Source organism: Prosopis cineraria, unplaced genomic scaffold (genome assembly GCF_029017545.1).
Source record: "Prosopis cineraria cultivar Desert tree isolate PC_DT_omini unplaced genomic scaffold, ASM2901754v1 PC13, whole genome shotgun sequence".
NCBI classification, from domain to species: domain Eukaryota; kingdom Viridiplantae; phylum Streptophyta; class Magnoliopsida; order Fabales; family Fabaceae; genus Prosopis; species Prosopis cineraria.
This window is the reverse complement of record NW_026555344.1, coordinates 14,785,731-14,798,082: the sequence shown is the minus strand read 5'-3', so window position 1 is coordinate 14,798,082 and position 12,352 is coordinate 14,785,731. Positions and strand designations below refer to the sequence as shown.

Genomic DNA, 12,352 nt, shown 5'->3' with positions numbered 1-12,352 from the left:
AATTGGATATTAAATAGGAAAATGGCACACCCTAGAAGTTGCCCCGGAGGTTCTGTCATGATAGCAACAATGCATCACGGCATATTGTAGCAAGGAAATTAATCCCTTTATGTCATCGATCAATATGGATGACATATAAGTAGACAGTGTAAATTGAAATGTGTCCAAATTGCTCTCTTTTGATCTCTGTAAGTATTGATATATGTTTTCATACTTCTATTATTTTATTAAGTTTGTTTTAAACTTTGGTTAAAGCTCAAATATCCTTTTAGAAAGGGTTTCTTGGGATCCTAAACTTTTAAACTTACCTTTCTTAAGCCCTCATGTTATGATAATCCTATATAAGGAATTAATTAATCCTTGTTATCATAATGATGTTGTGTACTATGTTCTAGTAATGTCAAGGTAGACATTATAATTTGATATCAGTTTCATACATTCTAAAATTGATATACCATAAATTATGTCTTTGATTGTATTGTGATTGTTGCATTCATGTGTAGAAGTTAGCGCGTGTGCGCGCACACACATATTATATTTACTTTCCCTTTGTATGGTTGTTTAACTTGTCCATTTATCCTTTTTAAGATTACTTTGATCCTTTAAAGGAAAGGAGATAAGATGGCAAGAAGACAATCTGCCAAAACTACTTTTAATCCATCAAACATAAATGTTATGCCAAAAATAAATAAGTTGCCATTAAGGAACCACATTCTAATGGGTTAGAATATAGAACAACTAAGAAATTAACTGCAGGGTAATGAGGCTCTACTACTCAAGATGAGGGAATTGATAAGAGAAATCTATAGCACCATAAGGGAACGGGGTGTACTAAAGAATGATAGAGAAATAGTAGGACTATTGAGAATGAAGAGATTTTAGAAGAAGATGAAGCATATAAAGAGAGTACACCTAAGTAATATCGAGCCTTGGGTAGTGGTAGTTCTCAAACTTTAATGGACCAAGATTGGAAGGTAAGCAGATGAATAGATCTAGCACATCAAGGCCATATTTGAAGTAGTTCCTTGTTCAAAAGAAGGTGACTTTGTTTTCAGTGTTGTTTATGGAAGAAGCCAAGCATTGATGCAATTTAATGAGGCCGATAAGTGGAGTTAGAAGGACTTAGGATGAGTTCAAAGTAGGATTCTTTGACTTATACTTTCTAGTAGCCTTTAAAGTGGAAAATGAGATCGAATTCCATGAGTTTAAGTAAGGGAATCTTGATGAAGAAGCCTTTATCTCTAAGCTCAACTAGCTATCCAAATACTCCACATATCTCATAGGGAATGATGATTTAAAGTGGAAAGTAGAAAGATTGTTAAGAAATAAGGCCAGAGTATTAGCAATAACAAGCTTTGTTTGAGATCACCTTATATGGTGAAATGTGCAATAAACTAAGAATAGCTGCAAGAAAGGGCAGAGAGGCAAAGATAGAGAAGAGATAGTCAGGGTAGGTTTTCTCAATCACTTGGCCCTGCGAGTAGTATTTACAAGAAATCTAGTTTTAGCTTCGATAGTCTTAGGAGCTTTAAAAAGAAGAAGACATTTCAAAAGGAATCTTAGTCCTATGTTCTTTCTAAAAGAATGGTAGATCGAAGAATAATGTTAAAGGTTCAGCAAACTTTTATCGGGCCTATCCCAACTCTTAACACCGCTAAATGCAACATTTTAAATTTTTAAATCTGGAATAAATTGCTAATTAAAGGAAAAATTAGTTAAAAATGATTAATTAATTTAATTATGTTTCTAAATTTTTAATTAGAATAAGTTAGATCAACCTCTAGCTAAATTATGGGGTTTTGAAATGTGACAAGTTGAAATATTAAGTGTTATGTTGTGATGGAATTAAAGGGAAGCTTGAGAGGATTGTGTGAACTAGTTGTAACCTTCACTTGCTTTTTGTTGAGAATAGGAGTGAAAAGTGAGAGAATTGGGGTGATATTGGTAGTTAATAGTGCTTATGTTAATTGAAAATTAACATATAATATTTATTGTTGTAGATTGAGGTGTGAGGAACTTTGTTATAACCTAAGAGGAGATTTAGTATTACTAACAAAAGGGTTGAGATAACTGGATAATTTATATTATTCATTATCTTATAAAAGTTATTTACAAGTTGAGTTTGTATGATTGGTTATATATATATATATTATGAAAATTAAGTATTTCAAAAAATGTGTGGAGCATTGATTAATGAACTTCATAATTTTGAAGTAAGTGTAAGATCCATTATACTTGGTTAGAACATGTTCAAGTGAATATATGTAGAGAAATGTGGCATGTTAATGGATGGGAGGTTACCCTAGTAAATATAAGGAGTGGAAATAAAGTCTACATGGCACTGCTGACTGATAAGGATTGTCGCTTGCCTTCAAAATTAAACTGAAGTTAACCCTAATGCAATATAGGGCCAACCCTAGGTCATCTCCCAAAGAATGATTTTTAGTCTAATTTAAAGCTATCTAGTAAAATAAATTGTCCAAAGTTTGAAGTTGATTAACTAAGTGCTAACCTAATTGTCTAGTAAATTAAATTAGAAAATTAATCCTAATTGTAAATGAAATGGCACACAATGCCTCATCAGGAAATGAATCACAAGGAATAGTAGGGTTAGAGTTTACCATAGTAGCTTTTAAATGAGGTAGTCTAGACAAATGATCCGCTACTTGATTAGTAGAACCACTCCTATCCCTTATCTCCATATCAAATTCTTGCATTAAGATCACCCATCGAATCAAGCGAGGCTTAGAATCTGTCTTCTTAAACAAGTACCTCACAGCAGCATGGTCAGTGTACACAACAACTTTAGAGTTAAGAAGATATGATCTAAATTTATCAAGTGCAAAAACAATAGCAAACAACTCTTTCTCAGTTGTGGTGTAATTAACCTGAGCTGAATCTAGGGTCCTAGATGCATAAGCAATCACATATGATAACTTGCCCTCTCTTTGACCAAGCATAGCTCCCACAGCAAAATTAGAAGCATCACATGACAACTCAAAAAGTAAAGACCAATTTGGGGCTTTAAGAATGGGAGGTGAAATGAGCATGCTTTTCAAAGTGTTCAAAACTCCTTTTGCAAGCATCATTAAAAACAAAATCAACATCTTTTTATAAGAGTTTAGACATAGGCAAAGCAATTTCACTAAACCCCTTTATAAATCTCCTATAAAAGCCTGCATGTCCCAAAAATGATCTCAAATCTTTCAAACAAACAGGATATGGCAAAGAAGCAATCACATCTACTTTGGCCTTATCCACCTCTATGCCATTAGAAGAAATCAAATAGCCTAAAACAATTCCTTTATCTACCATGAAATGGCATTTTTCAAAGTTAAGCACAAGCTTCTTTTCAATGCACCTACCAAGCACTTTATCTAAAGAATGCAAGCATGAATCAAAGGACTCACCATACACAGTAAAATCATCCATAAAGACTTCCATGCAATGTTCAATAAAATCACAAAATATGGACATCATGCATCTTTGAAAAGTACCAGGTGCATTGCAAAGACCAAAAGGCATCCTCCTATAGGCAAATGTACCAAAGGGGCATGTAAAAGTAGTCTTATCTTGGTCACTAGGAGCTATAGGAATCTGAAAATACCCACTAAACCCATCTAGAAAGCAATAATGGGACTTGGAAGCCAATCTCTCAAGCATTTGATCAATAAAAGGCAAAGGAAAATGGTCCTTCCTAGTCACATTATTGAGCTTCCTATAGTCTATGCACACTCTCCAAGCATTTTGAACTCTAGTTGGAACAAGCTCTCCTTTCTCATTTTTTACCACAGTAATCCCCCCTTTCTTAGGTACAACTTGGGTTGGAGACACCCACTCACTGTCAGCTATAGGATAGATGATTCCAGCACTAAGTAGCTTAACAACCTCTTTCTTTACCACATCTAAAATCAATGGGTTAAGTCTCCTTTGTGGTTGCCTAATGGGCTTAGCATTGTCCTCAAGAAAAATTTTATGTGTGCACACAATAGGGTCAATACCAGGAATGTCAGCCAAAGTCCAACCAATAGCATGTATGTTCTTTCTCAACACATCAAGTAATGCATTTTCTTCCTCAAGAGATAAAGAGTTAGAAATTATTACCGGAAGCTTCTCATTCTCAATGAGATATGCATACTTGAGATTGGATGGTAAAGGCTTCAACTCCAAGGTAGGTGGCTCTACACAAGAGGGAATGAGCTTCTTCAAGTCTAATTTGGTGGAATATTCCATGGTACTATCTTGTCTTTTAGGCTTCTCACTTGTTTTTGATTTCTCCTCTTCTTTCTTTACAGCCTCCCCCTTTTCTTGCAACTTGTCCTCAAGTGCTTGGACTTGAGCCACAGCCTTGACATGTGAAAGTGTAGAATTTTCCTCCAATAGCTTGGGAATCCTAAGAACATCAAGCTCGAGTGGAGAAAAACTCATAGATTCGGCCTTAATGGCTTTAGTACCTACAACACAAGAAGATATACCCTTCTCAAGCATTTCAAGATCAAGCATAGGAGATATTTTAAACAAATCATGAGAATAAGTAGTTGCATCATTCAAGCATGCATCAATCTCTAAACAAATAGGACAACTACATCCATAATACATGTAGTAGTAACAAGAGACAAATCATCATCAACATGTGAGAAAGAATCAAGCATGTGAGACTCACAAGCATCATGAAGCAATAACTCAATGGAACTTACACCTAACAAAGAATAATCCTCAAAAGGATGTTTCATTGCTTCATATATATTAAAAATAACATGATCCTCTCCACATTTCAAAATCAAACTACCTTTTTCCATGTCAATCAATGTACAGGCAGTCCTCATAAATGGCCTTCCTAAAATCAAAATATCATCCCCACTCCCTTCTTTTGACATATCAAGCACATAGAAATCCACAGGAAATAATAGACCTTTAACACAAACCAACAAGTCTTCTACTACTCCATGTGGTCTTCTAACACTTCTATCCGCTAATTGGCATATCATAGGTGTCTTATGCATGCAATCAAGACTCAAGGCATGATAAATTGAAAGAGGCATAACATTAATGGCTGCACCTAAGTCTATCAATGCATGAGAAAAATGTGTGTTGCCAATCTTGCATGGAATTGTGAAGGAACCGGGGTCCTCACATTTTATAGGGAGTTGAGGCTTCATGATAGCACTCACAGATGAGGGTAATTGTACCCTTGCATTAGGCCTAAATTTTCTTTTATTTGTACAACAATCTTTCAAAAATTTGGCATACTTAGGAAAGTTCTTAACTACATCCATCAAGGGTACATTAACATGAATCTTGTGGAAGAAATCATATACCTCTTGATCAAATTGTCCCTTTACTTGCTTAGGGACCACTTGTGCTTGTGGAAAAGGAAGCTTCTTCATAATCTCTTGACTTTGCTTTCCTTCTTCTTCCTTCCTTGAACTCTCCTTTCTTGTTTCACTTTGCTCGGCCTCTCCCTCTTTTTCCTTACTAAACAACTCGGCCATAGTCCCCTTTTCCACCTTAGATGGTGGTTGCTCACATATGATCTCCTCAATGTTTTCATCCTCATCATCTCTACAAAAAGATGCATCATTAGGAGCAAAAGAAGAACTAGAAACATTAACATCAATTGAAGAATTTAAAGAGGGCTTCTCGGCCTTCCCTTGTCTTTTGTCTTCTTGTACTCTTTCTCCCAACTCCTTGCCACTCCTCAATGTGATAGCATTAAGATTAGCTTTAGGATTAGCAACGGTGTTGGATGGTAATGTAGAGGCTTGAGCATTGGCTGCACTTAATTGGTTAGCAAGCATATTCATTTGAGAAGTAAGGGCATCAATTTTAGAGTTCATGTTCTCACACTTGTTACCCATACTCTCTACCTTGTTCCCTAAGCCATCATACATGTTTTTATACAAAGAGTTCATTTCAATCAACTGCTTACGTAACACATTCACATCATTAGAAGAGTTCGAATTAGAAGAACTCTCAATTGGAACAAGCCTCCTATCACTATAAGAATTAGAAGAAGGTGTAAGAGAATTACCACTTGGATTGTAGCTTTGAGAAGAGCTACCTTGAGACAAATGAGATGGAGGGTCACGGCCAAAGGTGTTTTGATAGGATCCTCTTTGTTGATTGTCTTGTAAAGCCATATTTGGATTTGAATAGGAGAAATTAGGATGGTCTCTCCATGAAGGGTTGTAAGTATTAGAATAAGCTCCTTGCCCTTGCCTCCCACCATAGGATTGTTTTCCATTGTAGATAGCATTTACTTGTTCAAACTTAATAGGACAATTGCTTTCTACATGCATAGGTGAGTCACAAAAAGTACAAGAATAAGGGACAAGTGCTTGAGAAGTACTTACATTGCTCACTTGAGATATTTGTGGAGCCAACATTCTCCCAATCTTGGCAGCTAGCAAGTCCACATATGAATCATTAAGAACTGAGGAACCTACCATATTCACATTTCTCTTTTCCCTTGTAGAGTATTGAGCACCACTTGAAGCCATCTTGTCAATTAGTTCCCAAGCCTTTAAGGAAGTGAGGTCAATCAAGCATCCACCACTAGCGGCATCAATGTTAACTTTGTCTCTTGGAATCAAGCCCTCATAGAAATATTGGACTAAATTCTCACTAGAAATTTGATGGTGTGGGCATTTAGCCAAAAGGCCTTGGAATCTAGTCCAATGCTCATAGAGACTCTCATCCTCTCCTTGTTGGACCCCATAGATTTGCTTTCTCAAATTGGTGACCTTGGAATTTGGAAAGAATTTATCTAAGAAGAGTCTTCTTAGCTCATCCCATGTGCTCACTTTCACATAAGAAGGGTAGTTGAAATACCATTCCTTTGCTAAACCTTCAAGAGAAAATACAAAAGCCTTAGCTTGAACATCATCAACATTTACATGCATAGGCTTCATAGTATCACAAACCAATAGGAAAGTATGCAAAAACCTATGACAATCCTCTCCTGGTAACCCATGAAATTTAGGCAATGCATTAATCAAGGAGGATTTAATTTCAAATTGAACATTAGTAGGAGGAACATATAAGCCATAAGGATTATCATGCCAATTAGGTTGAGTTAATTGCCTAATGCTCCTCTCCTCTCTAGGGTTATGCAAGCCTTCAAATTCATTATTAACATGGCCATCATCATGCAAATTCTCATTCCCATTCCCATGGCCCTCATTATGCACATGCTCATGTCCTAAGATACCTTCCATTGTTGAATTACAAACCAAATGAGAATCAAGAATAGGTTGTGATCTTCTCAATCTAGAAATAGTTCTTTCAATTTCTGGATCTAATTCAACAAAAGAGGTATGTTTTCTTCGGGTCATGCACTAATCAAGCTCAAGAAAATTAAGAACAAAGAACAAACTAAACTAAAATGCAAATCAACATGAAACAATTCAAAACACACAAAAGCAAGAGAAATAATTTTTTTTTATTTTTTTATTAAACTCAATAGCAACAAAATGAAAAAAAAAAACACCAAACAAGTAGAAAGAGAGTTAGAAATGCTCAATCAAGAAGCTTTGGCAATTCTGGAATTCGCACAGTAGGCTCTCTGGAGACAGTGAACTTGTGAATTTTCTATCAGCAAATCCACATGATAAATTCCCCTGAAACTTTTATGAGAAACACAAGAGATATACAGGCAAATTATATAAAACTTTTAGATTAAAAATCCTTCCCAATCGTTCCCAGAATTTTTCACAAGTTGGTCCTCAAGTCTGGAGAAACAGGATTTCGTCCAGAAGACCTTCAGAGCTTCTAACAAACTTTCAAATAGGAAAATGGAAAAATTGAAGAAAATCCTAAACACAAGAAACAAAGATAAGACGGTGATAAGAAAAATGAAACTGAAATCAATCAATTTGAACTCACAAAGAGGAAGATATGCTAACTCAAAGTTGAAACAGGGTTTTAGGAATCCTCTGTAATGGCTCCCTGGACCTTGTTAGATTGTAAAATTTCCACAGGACACTTCCCACGTCCAAAATTGACCAAACCAATTTTAAAGTGAAGCTAGGATATAGAGCTTTCAATGAAATAAATTCCACATTCAAATTCCCTCAGACTCATTCCCAGTTAATTTTTCAATTTCAGACAGAGACACTAGAAACAGAGTATTTTCAGCTCTACACCAAACCAACGAAAATTGCACTAAATTTTTTTTTTTTTTCAAAACAGAATAAAAACACTCAAAACACACAAAAAACACTAAACAAGGCACAAAAAATAAATTTTTATAATTTTTCAAAAGATTTTCCAGGAACACTAAAAATGTAAATTAAGTACTAAACAACCTTAGAATTAAACTTAAACCATTCCCCGGCAACGGTGCCAAAATTTTGATAGGAAATTAGTCGCTTATCCTCAAAATTACACTAAAGCTAACCCTAATGCAATATAGGGCCAACCCTAGGTCATCTCCCAAGGAATTATTTTAAGTCTAATTGAAAGTTATCTAGTGAAATAAATCAACCAAAGTTTGTAGGAATTTAGTTACCTAGCTAATTATCTAAACTAATTACCTAATGTGCAAGTAATTAAAATGCTAGTGAAAGTGAGTGAAATGAACTTCCCTTTTCATAATAATGGAACCCTAGAGATTAGTTGATTTTGGACTCATTATCTTCTCATGATTAGGCTAAGTTTAGCTTCCCTTTCCTCTTGACTAAAGCTGTCATGACTTAAGAAAATTATCCTAAGCCAATTAACCTAATTAGCTAACCTCCCTAGGTCTTAGATTAAAGTCCCTAGTTCAATTAACCAATTGGTGAAGACATTAGCCAAGTGATTCACTTCAAAATCCTCTCTCAACAGCCATGGTCAAACACATAAATTGAGCAACCACAAGATTATGTCAAGTTACTCAACAACACAAGCATTAACACCACAAGATTATGCAATATTAACACAAGATATTCACTAATTGAAAAACACAAGATTATGTGCCAAACAAAGAGTGGCAAAATTCAGTCATGGCTGTCCAAGGAAGAAATTAAATGAAACAATCCTCTCTCTTTACATCAACATCAAATTCAAATTAGAATTTATAAGCTAAGATGATTAAACCCTAGATTAAGGAATCTAACCATCTAGTAAAAAGAGAAGAGGATAGGAAACAAAAGAACTTAGCCAATTTGAAGCTCAAGACTCATCCTCCATCTTCATCTCTCTAGGATTCCACAAAGAAACTTAGCCAATCTTCATCTTCAAGAACCCTAGTGATTGCTTGTGAAGGCCAAACTCCATAGCTCTTGAATGATGGAAATGAGCTTCAATCCTTGTGAAAATGGAAGGGATGGAACGAAAATGAAGAGAGGAGAAGAATGGTATGAGTTTTGTGGAGGTTTGGTGGCTGAAAATGGAGGTTAGGGTGCTGGAAAATGAAGAACAAAAGAGAGAAAATGAAGAACACTATGAACAAGAGAGAGAGAATGTGGAAGGATGAATGAGATATGTGTTGGATCCCATTTGAGACTTAAAATGGCATGCTCCTTGGTGTCTCCCATCAGCTGAAGCTTAATTAAAATAAGGAAAAAGAAATTAAAATGTAAATGGGAGCCTTGTCACACTTGCAAGGTGGCAACTTCCTATTGGTTTGTAGATGATTCAATGTGTGCCTAATTTCCCATGTGTCATCCACATCATTTTAGCTGATCTAATCCCTCAAAATAATCATAATTCACGTGCAAACCATCAGCCATTGTCCTCAAGGAGTGTTGACCTCAATTGCCCAATTGATGCACAAGTCACATGCCACCTATGTCACATAAATCACATAATTCAATTAAATAGCATATGATATAATAAAATCTAATTCATGTCCAGAATTAAATTCATAATTAGAAGGGAGAATTTATTAAATTAACCAAGTTTCAGGCTGCACAAAATTATATAAAAATTTTCACACAAAGGCAAACCAAAAACTAGGACAAACTAACACACTTAAGAAAGTGTTGACTTTTTTATTTAATTACTCTCAAACTAAAATGAATTTTAAAAATATAATTTCACCATTCATCAACTGGACATAAAATGAACTTTGTCAATTTTTCTTGTACATTTTCTCAAAAGTTCATTTTTTGGACCAAAATGCCCCTAGTGCACTGATCTTAGAAACTTAGGCAAAGTTCCAAATCTAATGCAATGTGTGCACTTGAAGGTGATAAATCATTAATAAAATGGTCCTAATTGACAAATAAAAGTGGGTAACAAATGTGTTCTATCACTAGTAAATAAATGTGCATGTGTGAGAGTATGAGATGCTTGAAGTGTATATGCGATGATTTGGCCTTGTATGAGATTAAAAGAATGAAAATTAGATTTTGGCCTAAAATGTGATATGGGTGGTTTACATGCTAAATGTGTGTATGTATATTATATTATGCATGTGTATGGTCAATTAGGTATGTATTGTCCATTTGGACATGGTCAAGACCTAAAAAGTGGCTAATGACATTTGGTTTTGAATTGAGACACTTTAATGGCAAATTTTGGCAGAAAATGGTCAAAATACACTTGGGTGTTCAATTTTTGATAGAAATATCAAGTTGAAACGAAACCAGTATCATTAGTTAGATTTCAAAATAAGCTTTGTGTGGGTGCTTAAACCATCCCAATTAGACATCGAATGTAGAAATGGCATATATCTGAATTTTATATCAGAAACTGTAAAAATGATAGCAATTTTAGGGGTGTGTGTGTTGTGGCACATGTATCTGTATGCCATGGCGCATGGCACAAAGCAAATGGTTATGTTCTTTGTGCCACATGTTGTAGCGCCTACGGCACAAGCCACGGTACGCGGTGCCAAATTTGACTTTATTTGTATGTATGCACATGTTTTTCTTATTCATTGATGCATAGAGACTTATTACTTTCGTTTTGTGTATAAAGTATTATACTTGAATAATGTAAGAAATGATTTTCTAGAAGTCTTTTATTAGGATCCCAAAGTTTTCAAAGTTTTCAAATTAAATGATTTTGAATTGATTAGGATTATTTATAGTAGAGCGTATAGTAATGTCAGTAAAAGGGTATTACAGTCCTGCCATGGATGGTGAGCTTAGGAACCAGACATATGTTTGGTTCTATAAAATAGTTTGCTAATTTAATTGGGATTATTAGAGGATCAGATGAATAGTGATCGTGCATTGTAATTGTGGTTATTTGTATATGGTATATTTCTTATTCATATTTTAAAGCTTGTTTATAACTTAGCATGTTAATTGATAATGTAGATTATCTTAGTTATTAAGATTTTATCTTACTTTGTAGTTATTATTTTACAGGTTCTACTATTAAGATTGAGCAAGTGAAGGAATTAGGCAAGGATTAGCTGAGTAACTATGCATATTGCAATGCTTAATTTTATTTGAGTTGTTCATATAAGCTTAAAGATATGATATTATATGTTGCCAACTAGGAATGAATATCATTTTGATTGGTTACACTTGTATTATATCATATTATATTGTATTTTAGACTTATGTTGTATATGTGATGATTTTTGTGATGAAGAGTCAAAATATTAGTACAAGTGCAACCAATATTGTATATATGTAGTGATGATGTAAACTTAGTGGGTTTTGTGGTAATAATGAGGCCAAATGATATGTGTTTGTGATTTTCACCATATTGGGTAAAACTAGCATTAAGTGGCAAAATTTTATGTTTGATGTGTTATCTTATATCTAAATGGTCAATCAGGTGTATATTGGTCTATTGGACTTAATGAGTTCAAGCCTCAAAATTTGTTAATAGTATAAGTTTAAATTTTTGAGTACTTGGATACCTGAAAATTAATTTAAAATCTAACTTTTTACATCTAAGTGCCTAAAATTCTCAATAAGCTTCATGTGGGCACTTGAATCACTCCAATCGGACATCGGATGGGAAAATAGGGCATGTTTGAAGTTTGCTTTAAAAAGCTATCATGATAGCATTTTGCTGTCATGACAATGACACATGCACCATGACATATTGCACACAAGCTATGACACACGATACAGAGACCCAATTGACTTTTTTGTGCCAAATGCTATAACACATGGACCATATGTTGTGGTTTATGTGCCAGAATGCACTAAAGTGACTTTTTTTTTGCCCTTTTTTCAATTGTTTTACTTCCAAAACTTTTCCATGCTTTCATCTTTTAAAAAATAGTAAGTTTGAACACAAACTACTTATTTGAAGAGTTTTCATGAGATCCCATGTATTCCAAATTACTTTTAAATATTTATTAGTTTTAACCATTTTATGTTTGTAGTGAACTTAGAAGTGATCTAAAGCTCACAATTACCATTCTTTGTTATGATTGTGTGGTAAATATTAGTAATGTTAA

The 12,352-nt window shown here is 34.5% G+C and overlaps 1 non-coding gene across 1 annotated transcript; it reads left to right on the top strand.

Moving 5' to 3' along the window:
* Positions 1-6,630: 6,630 nt before the first annotated feature.
* LOC129291906 (small nucleolar RNA R71) lies at positions 6,631-6,737 on the top strand. Its single transcript, XR_008588800.1, has one exon. It is a non-coding gene; the product is annotated as a small nucleolar RNA R71 (small nucleolar RNA).
* Positions 6,738-12,352: the final 5,615 nt, after the last annotated feature.